Genomic DNA, 19,168 nt, shown 5'->3' with positions numbered 1-19,168 from the left:
ATTCCATAGGTTGTTTCTAGGAACCGTATCGAAAGCCTTTCTAAAGTCCACAAAGCAACATAAGAGATTGGATTTATCATTGCGACGTTCCTCCACAATTATCCTAAGCGTAACGAGGTGGTCTGTGGTTGAGTGCTGCCTTCTAAAACCGGCTTGGCCTTTAGCTCGCTTACCTTCACTTTTAAGCCATATGCTCAACTTCTTTTCCAAAATAATACCATATAACTTGGCTAGGAGAGGGCTGATCATAATTGTCCGATAATTAGAGGGGTTATTTATATCCCCACTTTTAAAAATAGGGATAATGAGGCTTTGAGTCCATGGTTTAGGGAACCCTTGTTTGACTGCTTGATTGAAAAGCTTGTGGATGTGGGGGATGAGGACAGGACCTCCAATTTTTAGGACTTTCGCTTGGTAACCTTCAATGTCCTTAGCTTTCCCATTAGCCAAACGATTAATCCCAAAATCAATGTCTTCTAATGAGAAAAATTCTTTTGTAGTGAGCAGGGTTTCAAAGTTATCCATGACATTTGGAGATTCATAAATCTTTTTAAGATAAGAATTCCAATAGTGTAAAGCAATTTTATTATTATCTTTAGTTTTCCTAGTTAGAATCTGTCTCCAGAATTTCTTAGGAGCTACCTTAGAAAGGTGTAAGATATTCTCTTGTCTTTTACGAATATACTGCCCTTTTTTCTTTTTAGTTAGGGCTTTGTATATTTTTATCTTGTCAATTTTAAGAGATTCATCAACAACTTCCTTAATTGCTCTCCTTGTACTTTTACAATATTTGTCATACCATGGGTTGGTTTTGCTATATCTTTTATTACTTGAAACTTCAATTGAGAACTTGTTAATAGAATATGAGAGGGTTGTAGTAAAATTATGATAGAGTTCTTCTATGTTGTCTATACTAGATAAATGAATCAAATTAATTTTTAATTCATTTAGAAAGAGATCTTTTTTATTTCTATCAAAGATTAAGTTCTTTTGGCTATAAGTATTATCTTCTATGGGATCTCTATGCATGACAAAATTGAGAGTTATAAGTAAAGGCATGTGATCAGAGTCAGGCTTGTGGTCGTTTAAGATGTCAAAATTTATGATTTCGTTGTATAAAGGGAGATTGAAGATAACATAGTCTACCACGCTGCTACCAAGCCCATGGATGCAGGTCATCTCGCTAGAATTGGGCCACTTCGTTAGACCGTTGCAAATTATGAGATCCTGAGCACTACAGAGCTTGACTAGCTCTAGCCCAAACAAATTCTCCCCGTAGTCTTTAGAGTTTCTTTTGAATCGGCTAGCTAGAGGAAGATCTTCGTCTAACCAAAGAGGATTAGGGTTGGAATGATTGCTTAGAAGGATAACTTGGTTGCTTTAAGTTGGAGCATTAAAGTCACCCATTAAAAGGATATTACCTTCATTCCTTAGGCTAGAAATATCATTCTCTAAACCATTGTAAGGACTATTTTTATCTAGCTTCTTTTTCTTATAGAAGTTATAATTGATGGGGGGGAATAACAGATTGCTATGTATGTCTTTTTATCATAAATGTCAGTAATCTCTATCCAACAATATCGGTTGTAAGGGTCGTTTTTATAAATCCTAGCATGGGGAGAGATGTTCTTCTTAATGTAACAAGCTATACCCTCAATGCCTCTATGGGAGTATCGCTTGTTCCAGGTAGACCATAGTGTAAAGCCATGTATGTTAGGGACCTTAGATTCTTCGTGCTCCCAAGTTTCAACAAGCAAAATAATATCAACATCATTCAAGATCCAACTTAGCTTGGGGCCTTTGTTCCATGGAAATCCCCGACAGTTCCAAGAAAGAATCCGGAGCATGTTGAATTGCTATTTATTATTATCTTTTTGGTTTATATCTCGAATAACGACTTTTCTATTTCTGATTATTGCTCATTTTCCTTCCTTCCTAGCTTCTTTTACCTTTTGAACCTCCTTCCTTAATTCTGCTTGATCTTCTGGAATGAGATCTTCATTTATAAATATTCCCGTTCCTTTTAGACTTGAGGTTTTACTAAGTATGTCATACTTATGGTCAGTAGAGCTCACCTTTATTTGGAATGACAATATCCTTATATATATATATATTTATTTCTAATTATTATTATGTGGTTGTAATTTTTATTTATTTTTTTATTTTTTTAACTTAAAAAAATCATTATGGATGTATTTTTTTATTATTATTAATATTCAAATTTTTTCTTTAAATTTTATGCCTTTTTGAAATATTTCCCTTTTTTATTTATTTTTATTTATTTTTTGTTTAATTTTTTTTAGAATTGAAATTTGTTTTATTTTTACATTCTTTTATTTTTTTATTTTTTATTTTTTTGAGTTTTTTTGATCATGTTTGTTTGTTTGTTTTTTTTTTTTTTTACGAACATGAAAATCACTAACATTTAAAAAAATATCCACACTTAATAATTTACAAAATTTAAAGTGTAAAAAATAAACTCTCTAAACAAAAAGGGTTGATGCTGCATCAACCCTTTTCAAAATCAAGATGAAAATCACTAACATTTAAAAAAGGTGTTCATACTTGCTACATTTTTTTTTTTTTTAAATGTCAAAAATCAACCCTCTAAAAAAAAGGGGTTGATGCTGCATCAACACTTTTCAAAATCAGCATGAAAATCAGTAACATCGAAAAGAAATGTTCATACTTGATACATGAGAAAATTTAAAGTGCTAAAAATATGCTAAAAAAAGTTTATTCTGGCATAACCACTTTTCAAAATCAGGTTATTTTTTGCTACCTCAAAAAAATGGGTACTAGTTCACTTTCTTGTTTGAACGGTAACTATGTTAATTATGTTCGCAGAGGTTCCCACATCGAAATCATCTATTTCTTTAGATCTCCAAAAAGCCTTGGACAATCATTCCAAAGTAGTTGAGACTCCCAAAGGTTTCCCTCCTATTCGTGATCACGATCATGCTATTCATTTGATTCTAGGAAGTGTTCCTCCAAACATGAGGCCTTACAGATATCCCTATGCCCAAAAGAGTGAAATTGAACGTATAGTGGCAGAAATGCTAGAGGCTGGTATAGTTCAACCTAGTCAAAGTTCTTTCTCTGCTCCAGTAGTATTGGTGCACAAGAAGGATGGATCATGGCACATGTATGCAGATTATAGGGAGCTCAACAAGCTCACTATTAAAGATAAATTTCCCATTCCTGTCATTGATGAATTATTGGATAAATTGCATGGAGCAATTTAGTTCACCAAGTTGGACCTTCATTTAGGATATCATCAAATCAGCATGAAGACTGAAGACATTCCAAAAACAACATTTAGAACTCATGAGGGTCATTATGAATTTTTGGTCATGCCTTTTTTCTTTACCAATGCACCTTCTACATTTCAAGGTTTTATGAATTCCATTTTCAAACCCTTTCTTAGAAAATCCGTGTTAGTATTTTTTGATGATATACTAAACGTCTTGGAAGGATCATGTTCAGCATGTTGACAGAGTGCTCAAACTATTGGAGGATAAACAATTATATGCAAAAACCTCCAAATGTTTCTTTGGAGTACAAGAGGTGGAATATTTGGGTCATATTGTATCTCATGAAGGTGTTAAGGTAGACCCTAGAAAAACTAAGGCCATTAAGGTATGGAAAATCCCCACATCCATAAAGCATCTACGAGGATTTCTTGGGTTGACAGGATATTATCGCAAGTTTGTTAAGAATTAGGGGAGAGTAGTAACACCTTTAGCAACATTACTGAAGAAATATGCATTTTCTTGGACTCCATGATCTGAATTGGATCCATGAAAATTATCAAAGTGCCATGACTGTATCAAATCAGGATAGACTTCGAATTTATGAACAAAGAGCTATCAGGGAGACCTTTGGACAGTGGCAGTTTGTAGCCAGCAAGGAACGACGAGGACCTTGGTCAAAGCGCGCTGACCAAGGCCCATGGAGACTGCGCAGGAGGCAAAACTGGCAGTTAGGAAGCTCGGATTGGGAAATGGAGGCCATTTTTGATGCACGATTAGTGCTAGCGCTTCGCTGGGAAAAACCCCTCGAGAAGGAAAATCCCCGAGCGCTCGGCCGCATGGGAAGCTAGGAAAACGTAGGGAAAGCGCTAAGGCAAAAGGCGGGTCCCGCGCTCCAAAAACTGGCGGAATATCGGAGGCACATTGGGCGGTAAGCGGATTTGGGTAGAGAACGAGCGATTCCATTCATTGCACGATGCGTGTCCAGCGAATGAGAGAGAAAACCGCCTATCATCACAGGTTAATGGTTGAGCAAGTCAACCGCGTGAAAAGAGAAAACACTGTAGGATCTAGGGGCTCTAGATCTGACGGCGGAGATTGTGCCCGATGGGAAACCGGATTTGATGGGGGAATTAAGCCGCGACATATAAAAGTATGAAGTGCAATTTGACCACTGAGTTGGTGGATGAATCATTTCATAACGTAACCGAAATACCAAACCGTTGAGGAAGAGCTGACGCAGTTCGTGAGAGGACAAGTGGCCACTTCCCTGTGGGACGTTGGTGATGATGCAGAGGCAAGGAACTCCAAGCGAATAGCAACAGGCAATCCGAAGGGGCGGAAGCGGAAGCGAACCGTCAAGGACAGATTGGCTTTAAGCCATGAACAAACAGAGAACAAGACAGAGAAGAAAAGAGAGGAAGAGCTAGAGAAGAAAAACAGTGAACGAAAAGGCGAAAGAGACAGTGAGGCAAGAAGTAGAAAACAGAGAGCCGAGCTGACCTAAGGCAACATCGAGCAGACAGAAGTCTTGAGAGGTTCAAGCAGTCCCTGTGAGGATCTGTCGGGAATTGAGTACCACATTAGGCTCCTCTCATTGAAGACCAAAGAGGTCAAGACTTGGTAAGGAAAGAGTCTGTGCACTCTGGTGGCTTGGGGAATCCAAGAACCACCCTACTAAGCATTATCTATTTCAGGAGACTCAAATTGAGCTCCTCACTGTAAAAACTCTGCTTTAAAGACACAATAAAAGAAGGCCACCATTGAAAGCTGGATCGGAGATGTAGCCCTGGAGGATAGGGTGAACTCCTTATTAATTTGTTGTGTTCTTGTATTTTCTTACCGTGTTTCTCTTACTGTCTTCCATTTTCCAGGTGTCTGTGTATTTTGCAATCTGATTGATCCGTTGCCTAAGATAGCATAGACACGCACCAACACATGAGTCTGTAATACCTTCATTCATTAATTATTTATTTGAGATCGCTCACGAGTGATTTTCAGATCACTCTAGAAGCAACAAAGGCCTTTGAACATCTTAAAGAGGCAATGTGCCAAGCACCGGTCTTAGCTATGCCAGACTTCACAAAAACCTTTATTGTGGAATGTGATGTCACAGGAAATGGAATTGGTGTTGTTTTAATGCAAGAAGAAAGACCCATTTCTTTCGAAATTCGTCCAATCAAAGGAAAATATTTATACAAATCTATTTATGAGAAGGAAATGTTGGAAATACTACATGCACTTAAGAAATGACGACCTTACCTAATGGGAAGACACTTTAAGGTAAACACAGATCATGATAGTCTTAAATACTTTTTAGAACAAATATTATCTTCATAAGAGCAGCAAAAATGGGTCACAAAGATGTTGGGTTATGACTTTGAAATCATCTACAAAAAAGGGAAGCAAAATGTTGTTGTAGATGCACTCTCAAGAAAGGATGAAGACGTGGAAGCATTGCTTTGTGCCATTTCTATTATCCAACCAGATTGGATAAACGATGCAAGGGAGGAATGGAAGAATGATGAAGAAGTGTGGGCACTCATTCAAAAGTTGTAGCAAGATCCTAGTACATCTAATAAATTTAGCTGGAATTTTTTTACGTTATGGTATAAAGATCGCTTATATCTTTGTAAGAATTCCCAACTCAAACAAAAGATTCTTCTGGAATTGCACACCTTTCCCTTAGGAGGGCATTCACGATTTTTAAAAACTTACCATAGGGTTAAGAAGGATTTTTTTTTGGGATGGCCTTAAATCTGATATTCAAAAGTTTGTGGGGGAATGTTTGGTTTGCCAACAAAATAAAGTTGAGACAATTAAGACCCCATGTCTATTACAACCTTTATCCATTCCAAGTCAACATTGAGAGGAGGTTTCAATGGATTTTATCACAGGTTTACCCAAGTCCAAAGGAAAGAGTGTCATCATGGTGGTAGTTGATAGCATTACCAAGTATGCATAATTTTGTGCATTATCTCATCCATTTAAAGCCAGTACAGTGGCTACTGCATTTATGGAAACAATTCAAAAGCTACATGGAAACCCAAAGATTATTGTAAGTGACATAGATCCTATTTTCACTGGAAATTTTTGGACATAATTATTTTCTTGTCTGGGTACTTAGTTAGCTCATAACTCTTCTTATTATCCTCAGTCTAATGGGAAAACTGAGATAGTGAACAAATGTTTGGAAAATATCTTCGTTGCTTTGTATATGATAAACATACACAATGGGTCAAATGGTTACCTCTGGCTGAATGGTGGTATAACACTTCCTTCCATACTGCAACAAAAATGACACCATTTATGGCATTTTATGGATATCATTCACCATCCATCATATCATATTTAAGGGAAGATTCTAAGGTTCAAGTAGTGGAAGATCACATTGATCATCAACAAAAAGTTCTCCAACTCTTAAAGGATAACCTCACTTTGGCGCAAAATAGAATGAAACAACAGGCAAATCAACATAACAATGAAAGAAGTTTTGATGTAGGTGATTGGGTATTTCTATGACTACAACCATACAAACAAATGTCCCTCAAGCAAGCTAAGAAGGATAATAAATTATCACCAAAGTATTATGGTCTGTACAAGGTGTTGCAAAAGATTGGTACTATGGCATACAAATTGGAAATTCCTGCATCTTCCCGAGTGCACCCAGTTTTCCATGTTTCATGCTTAAAGACGGTTATAGGTGACAAGCTCCCAGTTCAAACAATATTGCCAGAACTTGACGAGCAAGGAAAAATCATATTGCAACCTGAAGCAGTTATAGAAACAAGAACTCGACAACTATGAAATCAATCAATTTCAAAGTATCTCATTAAGTGGAAGAACTTACCCGCTGAAGATTCCACATGGGAGGATGAGAATTTTATACATAGGCATCTAGAACTACTCAAGCATCGAGGACAACAATTTTTTGAAGGAGAGTGGCATGTTAGGTCCCTATAATAATAGTGCATCCACTTTATTTTTATTGTTAGTGTAGCCCCCTATTATTATTGTTGTGCCCATGTTGTACCTATACTGTTATTATTGTGCCCCATAGAAGCTCACTATTGTTATTGTTGTGCCCTCACATTATTATTTTTATCTCGGCTCTGATTATATTGTGACCCCTTAGGCTCCTATATATAGAAAGGAGGTCTGGTCATTTGTATCATTCAAGAATTGTTCATTTGTGTAATGTAAAAGAGGTTTTCCCCTTAAAGAGGCTACATTTTAAGTCGTTGATCTATCTCTTTCTTTTATTTTATGAGCTGGTTGCATAATAGAATCACACTGGGGAGCTTAGTCTCAACCCAGAACCACATAGGGGAGCACATTTCAACCCAAAAATCACATCGGGGAGCACATCTCAACCCAAAAAACAATGATAATGAGGAAGGTCCTATTGGAAACTCTCACTCCATGTTAAGAAATAGGTGAGATACCACTTACCAAGAAAAGGATCACAACCATCCCATGATGCAATCAATGGGCGAGATACCACTTTTTATACGAGGTAAGGATCACAACCATCCTATTTCTCATTGATCTTCCCAATAATGACCCTCAAAAGTCATGTGGTAGAACACCTACATCATAATCAACTTGGGTTGTACACCCTAAGCACTCTCTTAACCCATTAGCTAGATGGGGAATGGTATTTCCAACAAGCCCAACTTGTGGGTATGATGTCAACTGGGGTATACTCTACATAGACCAAGATAGAGGAGATACCTAACTTTTAAAAATAGACAAGGATCACACACACCTTATGGGTGAAAGATAGGTGAGTGACATCTATGACCCTATTGTATATATATCCCTCAAACCCAAGAGCCTTCCATCTCAATTCCTCACCCCGGGAGCTCAGATGGGGGGGAAGAGTTGGCTTAGTGTTCTCGACCAATCATGCTCTCTGTCGATCAAAAACATATCATCATGTTCATATCTGGTGTCAACTTAATCATCATGTAGCAATAGCAGAAATCTCCTGTTCATGTAAGACATCAAATCAAATTTTATATTAGAACAAATTTATATCACAAAAAAGATAGCTTATTTATCCTCGCTCTCACAGAGGCCGTAATGACAAGCCTAAGCTTGTATCGTACGACAACACTGTCTCAATATATGAAGATATCTCAGTCTCAACTATATACGGGATTCTCTACCAAGCAGATCCCACTCGTTATTATCGCAACGTATCCTTGTCGTACCCAGAACCTTCTCAAACAACTCTCTAAAGGGCTTCTTAAACTTTCCTCACAACTAGTAATGCCAACATCATATTCAACCTCAATCGTACTTAAAGCTACAAAGTTCTCATCCAAAAATATCATGGCAGATCTCATACTATGGCAACACCCATATGTGCTCATCTCATCAATGATGATCACAAACAACATCAATGCATCCATGCAGTCACATATCATAGGAAGAATATCTCAACACACACACACACACACACACACACACACACATAGACAAACACACACGAAAATGTGTTCACACGAAACATCAATGCTTTAATCAATTGCTAGTTATCAAGGCATGTTCAACAATATCTTTGCATAATTTCTATTCCATCGGAGTGTCCAAGGATTTGCATTTCCATTTTCCAAAAACTCTTAAATAGCTTCATGATATAGATTTTCTTTTCAAAACTTCAGAAAGTGATTCATTATGCCATGATTCTTTATTTCAAACTTCGAAGGCCAACTCCCTCTTACTTTGATAAGCAAAGGCTCATTACCTTTCAAGAATAGGCCATCAATATATGCAACCAAAATCAAAGTCATACCTTGGACCTCTTTTAAAGTAGAGGTTTGGATTTGCACATCTTCCTGGCTTCACAAGGTAACTGTCAATGCAGACACATCGGGATCGAGGATCTTGCTTTATGCAAATATAACGCTTGACCAAACCAATATGCCCAACCTTACAAAAATCAAGACTGTGCAATCAAATCAACCAAGTCAGCTTATAGATTCCAAATCAAAGCTAATATCAAAGTCATAAGAGTTTTTTCTAACATCAATGTGACACACTTCTTCGGACCAGGTGTCAGGTAGAGCTCTCATCCATATATTATTGTTATGTCAACAACAAAAATTTATCAAGCCATCCTAATGATCATAATATAAATCATTTCTGCCACTAGATGCGAATGCATATACCAAGGATAAATATAAGTTTAATCTATTCATTATGAGATTACTGCATACTAAATTTTTATACTTCAACCAATGTGCCAACGCCAATGAAGCCAATACAAAATTAATGCCATCATTAATTACCATTGTCATCAAGGCAAATCATCAATAAATCAAAACCTTAATTTGTTATTACTATGAATTCAAACACTCCATAAGCCAAAAAATATCTATGAACCATCAAGCATAATGTCAATGTTTTAAAGCATCATCAATCATCCAAGTCAATATGCTCACTAAGTCAAGTTAATAAGCCAAATCTTTGTCAAACTTTTGCAATTGTGATGAAATACTGTCATATACTAGCTTCAATGATCAAATCTAAATATCATAATAATATGCATATTTAAGTGCCTTGCAAACACAAATTTAGTCAACACATTCACTTTCTCTATAGTAGGTCAAATATTAAAACTTCCCTGCTCATAGGACTTTCTGATGTCTGCTCCATATTTGTAGGACTGCCATACTCTAGGTGCATTTTTGATTTTAAGCATAAAGCTTCAATTTTGTGGCCTACAGGCATAAACACACCCATAGGCTTTCTTCCGTGCAGTTGGAGGCCTATAACCGCACTAATAAGCTTGCTTCCATTGGGGCTTAGACTAAGGGAAGCCCTCTCTTCTCAAACTAGAACTTGTTGCAGACCAACAATATCATATATTTGTCTATTTATGTCAGAAAACTTCAACAATAAATAATCTTCTATACATCTAATGCAAATGATAATAGGTGTAGGGATGTTATGGAGAGATTCTCCCTCTTAATGATCAACCACTTCAGTCATCATCATCATTCAAGTCATCAACCTGTTTATCATAATATTGTCATGCATCGACAAAACTATTAGATCATGAAATTCAACTATATCAGGCTCTAATACATATATTCATCATGCCAGCATCAACTATGTCATCAGGACATCAAATTTTCATCAAGGGTTAGAGTCATATGATTAGGGCAGCTATCAAGTGTTTCATCATATTTTAAGGATCATAATCACTTCATCACTTCTTTTACATTTATTCAATCCTCAAATCAAGGCATCAAATTTTATCACATGTGATAATTACTAAGCTAAGGTCAACAAGGAGAGATTGAGCAATAATCTTATTGTTAGACTTCCATCATCATGGTTATCATGCTTATCAGAAACACTATCAATAGTATCAAGTTATCATATATAAGAATTGATGTGCTAGACTTATTTATGGGATCAGGAAATCCATCATGTCTAAATTGAAATATGCTTTCCAAATATCAAGAGCACCAATATATCAAAAGTTAATGTTTCTATGTAGTTTTACCATGACTTAATAGAATGTAAGATACTTTTCCAATACTAAGTGCACCATCTCATCATAAGTACCATGACTAAAACTTTCATATGCATGAGCCATTTGTGAATGCGGCATTGCCATCATACCTTAAGGCTTACCTTGTATCCAATATTGCAACTGAGACATAACATTGAAATAAAGCACCATACATACCTTGTAGTATTCAAATACCTGTGCACCTTCTTATTTGACATAGGAAGCAATAACACTTTGTCAAATTTTCATCAAATGCCTCATTTCCTTTTCCAACATTAGTTCTTCTCTTCCTGCACTAACTATAATGAATAAGGATCCACTTATCACAACTCATCAGGAGGTTAGAAGTATCCAAATCAAATATACATGCAAGAAGTACAAGTAATAATCAAAGCAATAAACTCAAACACGAATAGAATCATAAAGAGGTAACATAAATATAAAAGGTACTTATCTTAATGAGAGGTGAGATTTCCCTCTTGAACCAACCTTCAAGAGTCATGTCTATCCATTGACCATATAACATTGATGCCTTCAATCTATTCATCAACTTCAACAATCATCAAGCCTAGATACGACTATCCCATCTAACGCTACATCAAAATTGTCGCAAGTTCTTGAACATCTTCATGTTTGTAGGTTTTAACCCCGTACAGAAATTACCTGCATACGAATTCTCAAAATAGAAAATAAATAATAGCGAGAGCATAACACATAAAACAAATATACACAGAGATTTTCCCCTGGATCCCAAAACTGGGATTACCAGATTGATTTTTCATTATTTTCCTTTCAATGTTACAATACATATATATATACATGCCTAAGCATCCAATACCATGGATCGAAAACTATCGCACCCAAAACCATGCACAAAACCATAGGTAGGTATGCCCACCTAATATAGGTTCCAAAAAAAATTTCCCAAGGTGCTGCCGCGGACCTCGTAGAGGGGGGCTAACCGCCCCCCCCTAACCCCCCGGTTTACTAGGTGAGCTAGTCGTGGAAAGAATATAACACAACCCAACGATGTTGAACATGCTAGGGTTTCTAGAGTGAATTATCTCAAACCTTTTTCATAACCAAGGGTTTCTTCCAAACCCTAACATTAAAATACCCATCAAACCTTAATATACACATTGCCTAGGGTTGTGGCGGGCTCCAGTATTGTAGCAATAATGCTACAACTCCTGGAGCTTCCTTCTCTTAATTTTATCAACCCGGTAGTTCGTAACAAACTTGGAAGCGACGGTGATGTATGCACAAGTACTAACTCTTGCCGCAGTTGTCACTTGGTCAGCTGGCACAAGTCCGCTAGGGGCTCAAGCCAACTTCTATGAGCTCTTAGAAGAAGCTTTTTAACTGATGGACGAAAGCTAACTCAAAGGAAGCTAATCTACTTGCGGAAAGAAACTGAAAGCCAAAAAGAAACACAAACCCTAGCAAACCCTAATTATACCAGCTAGTCCTACCGATGCAAAGGAGAGCATGCAAAATACCGAAAGAGATGCCATTACTTCTAAGAAGGTAAAATGCATGTGTCTAAGTTATCACTATCTGAAGAAAACATCTTTTTGTATTTTTGTTTAAGTTATTAGAATTATCATGCATGTGCTTTTAACTGGCTTTTCACTGTGCAGGGGTGGATCAAGGAGGAGAAATGCTTGGAAAAGGTTGGGAAGACTTGGAGAGGGTCTAAGGGATCCCTATCATCCTTTCAGAGAGTTTCACAAAGTCAGGATGCCATGCAACCGTGTTTATGAACTTCTACAGGAAGTCTGCAGGGGTTTCTACAGGAAGTTCTGTAATTCTTCTACAGGATGTTTCGTGATTGGGTTTTTGACTGATAGGTGAGTGGGAGAGAATGCATGAATGGATAGGGAGGTAGGGTAGGGGCCTGGAATGAACCAATGACTGAGGGATGAGGTGATGAGAGGGTGTGGAAGTCTAGCTTGCATCAAAGAAGGTTTAGGCAATGGAAAGGCAAGAAGGTAGGGTTACGTGGCAAAAGAGCAGATGGGAGATGAGGAAACAGACTTGGTGATGGAGGAGCTGATCTGGACGAGGCTCAGATGAACGAGGAGGTGATGAAGGTGCCCTGCATAGTGTTTACCTGATCAAACCAACTACGTCTTGCATACAATCAAAATATTAGATGATCTATCTAACAGTTTAATGAGATCAGTGAACAACAACCTTATTCATGACAAGAATCACGTACAACATGTGAACAAAACATTATCAAAGAGATATAAACGCATGACTAACTCCTACCAATCCATCCTAAACATAAAAAGCTACTTCAACCATCAAAAGCAACCTAAGTAACAAAGCACGAATTAAATCTAAAGAGCAGACTTTATTTTAAGAACGCAGCAAACACATAAAGATAAACGAAGGAGGTACTGGGCACTTGAGATGGGCCCAACCCCAAGAGCTACAACCTCCTAAGAGAGATTTAGAGCTGGTGCAAAGCTGGATTCATCTTTATTGATCAAGAAATGAAGAGTTACATCAAAACTGTCCACAAGAAGAACTTGCAAATGAGCTGAAAGCAAAGCTAATCTATTGCATCCAAATCGAACTATAAACTAGCTAACTATTGGCTACGAAATGACTAACCACTAGCTAACTATCTACTGGCTAACTAGCTAACATCCACTGGCTAACCAAAATGAGGCCCTAAGCCTTCTTATTTATACAATTTGAGGACCCAACAGTCCTCCTAAACTTTAGGGACTCAGCTGCCCAAAACTTGGAGTTAACAGCAGTCCTACTTGACTTGCTTGGCTGCCCTTGTGCTGATTGATTCGGTGGCCCTTGAACTCCGAGCTGATGGTGGAGAATTCGAGGTAAGGGCCCATAAATGAAGGGGACACCTTCCTACAAATCCTCTAGCTTGTTCTCCCACGAATTTGGCTGCCAAGTGCTCATTAAGACCTTCAATTTTGTCTCCAAGTTGACCAAAAAGGCTACACAAAGCACCCATTAGACTTGTTGGCATAATGACTAACCAAATTCACTCTATTAACATAAATATATTCAAAAACATGCAATAAACTAATGAGAATGGTGGATTAAGTCAAATTAGGAGGTTGAATGAGCCCAAATAATTGTCCATTTTTGGGGCTCATCAGGTTGCCTTCAAACCCTAGTATTCTTTTAGGTCTTCGCCATTTTCTCTTGCTTCCATAAATGGTGTCTTCATAGGGGTGATATTTAATGACTTTTCTTCAACCCAAATTTGATACCATGTTAAATTTTTCTTAGGGCTATATTGTTATTTTCTTTGATAATTGCATTTCATTATTTCCATATTAAATTCACCCCACAACATCATAATATTTTTCAGATTTACAACATTTTTCAGCAGCGTATGCAACTATATAGAAAGAAAAATATCATCATCAATGCAATGAAACATAAAGGAAAAATAAAAGAAAAGCATTCACACATAGAGACACTAGGATTGGTCAACCAAGACAAAACCCACTATGGGGAAAACCCTTTCAAATTCTTGTTCATATTAGATTGTCGTTAAATGATTCAACAAAAGAGAGTATAATGATCCATATCAACAACCATAAACCTATCCAGCAAAATCAACTAAACAATATCCATGAGATGAACCCAACAATGCTAATAATCCAAAACCCTGATTCAGAAGCATGTGATCAACTGTCATTGTCTGCGATCAACTGCCGAACCATGTGGTCAACTGATAAAACCTAACCGTAGGTCCTAACCGCATGTAAAGAGTGATGAGCGTGTGACTGAAACCCTCCAACTGCACGCATGAGCCTGCATGTCTGCAGTTGCATCCATAAATTGATAGTTACAAGCCTTTAGTTGTGACCCAAAACCCTAGACACATGTGAGCTTCAGACCATGTAATCTGGGAAATATGTGAGTGAACTTTCCACGAACCATCTCAGACTTGTGTGAGCAAAAACCAAAGAAAGAAGAAGAATGATCATGATGATGATGTCCAAATGAGGTTGAGGTCACTTGTATTTATAACCTTCCATGGGTGACCAATTTAGCTTTTGGTCTGACCTGATCAAATATGCACATGTGGGGCTTAATTGAAGAATACACTTTCCCTTGTCCAAATTGAGCGTTTCAATAGTCAAAATTGGTCCTCACGAAAAGAGGAATCTTGTCCTATGGTTGGAATTTGTCACTGAGCTGCCAAATTAACAAACCAACAACTAGATACAAATAAATAGAATGGTACACTATGAGGCAACCTAAGTGTTATACATCCTGTTGAGGGGCGTTGTATCGGGTCATTGGGTGGGTAATTTATGAATATAGTGTAGGGGTGAACTACATTACATACCTCTCGGTTGATAGGAGTATATGAATACTGAAGTCTAATTCCCACACACTACATCCCTCCCCTTATAAGAGCTACAATCCATAAGATGGAAATAATAGCTACTTTCAAGGAAGGATAGAAGCACATATATGCATGGGATTAGTGTATAGGTCATTATAGCATGAATTAATGCCTCAATGTCATGAGGGAATCCTATGTCGACCATGTTATGTTATTCCATAACACGTGGAGGCGCCCATTCCCCAAGAATTATAACAATGTGGATTTATAAGGGTAGCTTGTGGATTATTATGATGTCAAGCAAGTGATAGGTAAAAGGGAAAAAAATATTGAGGATTAAGAGATGAAAAAAAGTAAGAATGTTGAGATAAGAGAGAAAATAAGCTTAACTACCATGTACGCAATTAAGCCATGAAATACAAAAGAAAAGTTTAGACAATGAGAAATGAGCAACAAACCTAACTATCATTTAAGTGCTATAATAACCAAATTATGATATTAGTAATGATAAATTTCTAATTACTCTTTTAATGAAACAACAACTACCATATGTAATAAATCATGAATGAGCCTAACAATAATAATAACAATTAGACTATAAGATTCATTAATGAGTATAAGCTTAAGAAAGGGATACCTACACCTACCTATAAGCTATATTTGGTGATGTAGGCACATTCTTGAATGAGATATGTACTTACATCATAGAGGTTAGTGCCATGTGTTGAGTGGGAAATAATTTATAATTATTATTGCTATTGCCTTCAACACTCCATGGGAATGCATTCACCGTGTCCATTTCTTCTTTTACCAACACATTCTTTCACTTTTTCTTGATACCACAACCTCTTTTGACAATGTATTTTGTGAATACCTTACAATCATAGCAATCCACTATACATCATCTCATTGAGACATTTAGTCAAACACTTTGTGTGCATTTCAAAGTTTGAAAACTTGGCATACATATCCATGAGAACCTATCCACAAACACGTCACAGTCCATTCCACTCCTTCATGGCATAAAAAATATATTCGAAACACAAATTGATCCACTCAAGCAAATTGGGCTCTAATACCCGTCGTTAGGAAAAAAATGTGAGGGAAAATAAAAAATACAACATATTTAGTTTAACAATATTTTACCCTTTACAATTGCATTTATCCTGAGTGGTTGGGTGGAATAGTTGTTATCCTCCCCACCCAGTTTCAAGTCTTGTATGTTGATATGCTAACAGTCTATAATAGAGTAACTTGTTAAGTGAGTCTATACTGAGGACTGTCTTAGTACCAATAACATCTCTCTTATCTTTGGGCTGAGAGGGAGGTTGACTTTCTTCCCCAGGCAGTATCTAATGCCCAAATTTTTTAGCCCTGAGGGTTAGCTCAATTAGTCGAGTACCCGTCATTAATTCACCTATGTTATTGAGAGTTCACAAGTTCAATTCCCTCGACAAACTCAGGGTCCAGCTCCATGTTTGAGCCGACACGAAGTGATCCCTTCAGGTGGATCTGCTTGGTACAATGTTTCGTGGACATAGTGGTCGCTAATCTCTGGGGACTGTAAACCAAAAACAACAACAACAACAACAACAACAAACAAATAAACAAACACCATTTAACCTAGAAAACAAAAAATGGGAAAAACCACTTGTTGGTCCTCAATTTTGTCATTAAAAATCCATTTAAAATATCATCATTTCAACCATATTTACCCCATTTTCCTTCAATTTGCCTCATTTTGCTTACATTTTTCCCAGCAAAGCCAAATAAGTCTATGAAAAGGTATTTACATTATTTTATTTAACTTTTTGTTGTTTAGCAATTTTAAGTGTAGAAAATTTGTATTTACTAGTTTTATACAAAATAGCTTGATCTGCTAATTTTCCCTTTGTTAAGATATTTACATGCACTCTGAAGAAAAATGGGAACATGGTTTGTTCCTAGCCTTCATGAGATGGATAACTTCCTTCTAGATATGTGAGATTTCACATGAAGATGCTCAGTGAATGCATGGTCAATGCTGCCTTAGAAGGGAAAATCACACTATAACAATAGGGAAATCCATTCCTATTTCTAGAACCTACAATTTGGCATGAATTTGACTACCACAAAGGTAAAATTTGATGAGTTTGGATGTTAAATTAGGCATATCATTAGCTCATGGAGGATTATTAACTTGTTAGTTTCATTTTTGTAGAAATAATCATAAAGAGTGGAGAAAAGAGGATTACATTCCTTTATACAAATAAATTTTTAATTAAGTGTTGTAATTTTTTCCTTCATTATATATATAGCGGCTTTAAGGTTCTACTATCAATAATCTTCTTTATGTGTGAAAATCAAAGCTTGGGGGGTCCCCAATCTCTTAGCATGTGCACCTATGTTTATGTTGTGCCCAACAACCCCCCTTGCCAAATTAAAATTTGTGCGGGGCATCTCCATTGTTAACTTCTTATCGATCTAATACCTTCAACAAGGGAAAATCCGTGAAGCATACCCTCTTTTAGGCCCCTAAGCCTTGAAACTATCCCATCAGAAAAGTTCTAAGCTTGCTTATACCCTTCTATATCATAGATTAGAAATCAAAACTTTTGCATCAAATGAAAACTCATCCTCTTTTTTTTTTTTTGTTACGTCGTCGATACATCAAACATTTTCTCCCACATTTTCTAAAGTACTTTGCATCAGAGGTTGGTGGTTGGAAATAAAAAGGGTCTTGGCAATGAGCAGTTTGATATTTTCACCAATTCTCCAACATCGACGCCATAACAAAAAAATCTTCCCGCCTCCACAGATACACCCGCATCGAAGATCAGAAGTTGGTAGAGAGTGTTGTGAAAATATTTCGTTATATGTTGACTTCTTTTGATTCCCTAGTGCCGACTGTATAGGGGGAAAGGTTTGAAATTAGAGAGTCTCATTAACAAGTTTGAGCTTATTTGGTGACAATCTCCATGTTTTTTTACAAAGGGACTATGACTTTGGAAGCTTTTTATTTAAACTTTTCCCACAAGGGGCATATGTTGTTTGTTGCTACGAAATCCTTCCACTTTCTCTGATATGATATATCATCATTAGCCATAACGGTTATTAGCGCAACCTTATAGAATTAATGCTAGGATCTTCCGATTCTGCCTTGTTGATCCCCGCATGCACTTGACATTAAGTCATAATTTTGTAGGATGACTTGCTTGGGTGGCATTAAAAGCTAACCACAACACATTATCATCTTGCGTTGATTTCCCCAATGCCTTCCCATTTTCATTAAGACCCCTCAGGATGGCATTAAAGTATCCATTTAGCTGTTACGCCATCAATCCTTTCTATCAAGTATTCATCCAAGCCTAGCCCTCCACTCTCATAGTGATGGATAATTGCATTATTATATAGCTCAATATCCTCTCCTATCACTAAGTCTTGCACCCATCACTTAAAGGCTCTCCTGTGCCCAGTTCTATTCCACTCCAAAGTAATTATATATGAATTCATTTCTTTTCTATGGAATATAAATTTTGATGCTCATGGTTGTTATTGCATTGCAGGAATGGAAGATGCTAGATTGGAAAAATGTCCAAAACACACAAGGGAAAGGGGCATAAGCTTAATATCATAGAGCCCATAGTACTAGATCCGCCTGTAAATGAAGTATTCTATAGGATACTGGAGATTTTTATGGAAATGACATACATCCTGATTAGGGTGAAATTTATTGTACTTATGCCCATTCCCAATTTGATACATAGGATGAGGACTATGTAGCAATGTGCAATATTAAAAGTATGAGATACATTAGATCGCCTCTAGGTTGCCCATGATGGCATATAATGAGATGACTAGGTTAGCCACGGGGTAAGTCAACCTATGGCAAGAGGCCGTTGTCAATAGAAAAGGTCAAGTCATAGCTTATCTATGTTGATTTTTTTGTAGCATTGGGAGGTATTCACACACGCCAAGAGGCGTCCTATGTGAGCCTAGAAAATTTATGGAAATTAAAATTACTCTATATATATATATATATATATATATATATATATATATATTTTG

This window comes from Pinus tabuliformis, chromosome 1_2, assembly GCF_031772625.1.
Source record: "Pinus tabuliformis cultivar Carrire ecotype Pingquan chromosome 1_2, CPIR1, whole genome shotgun sequence".
In the NCBI taxonomy this organism is placed as follows: domain Eukaryota; kingdom Viridiplantae; phylum Streptophyta; class Pinopsida; order Pinales; family Pinaceae; genus Pinus; species Pinus tabuliformis.
This window is presented reverse-complemented; position numbering follows the sequence as displayed.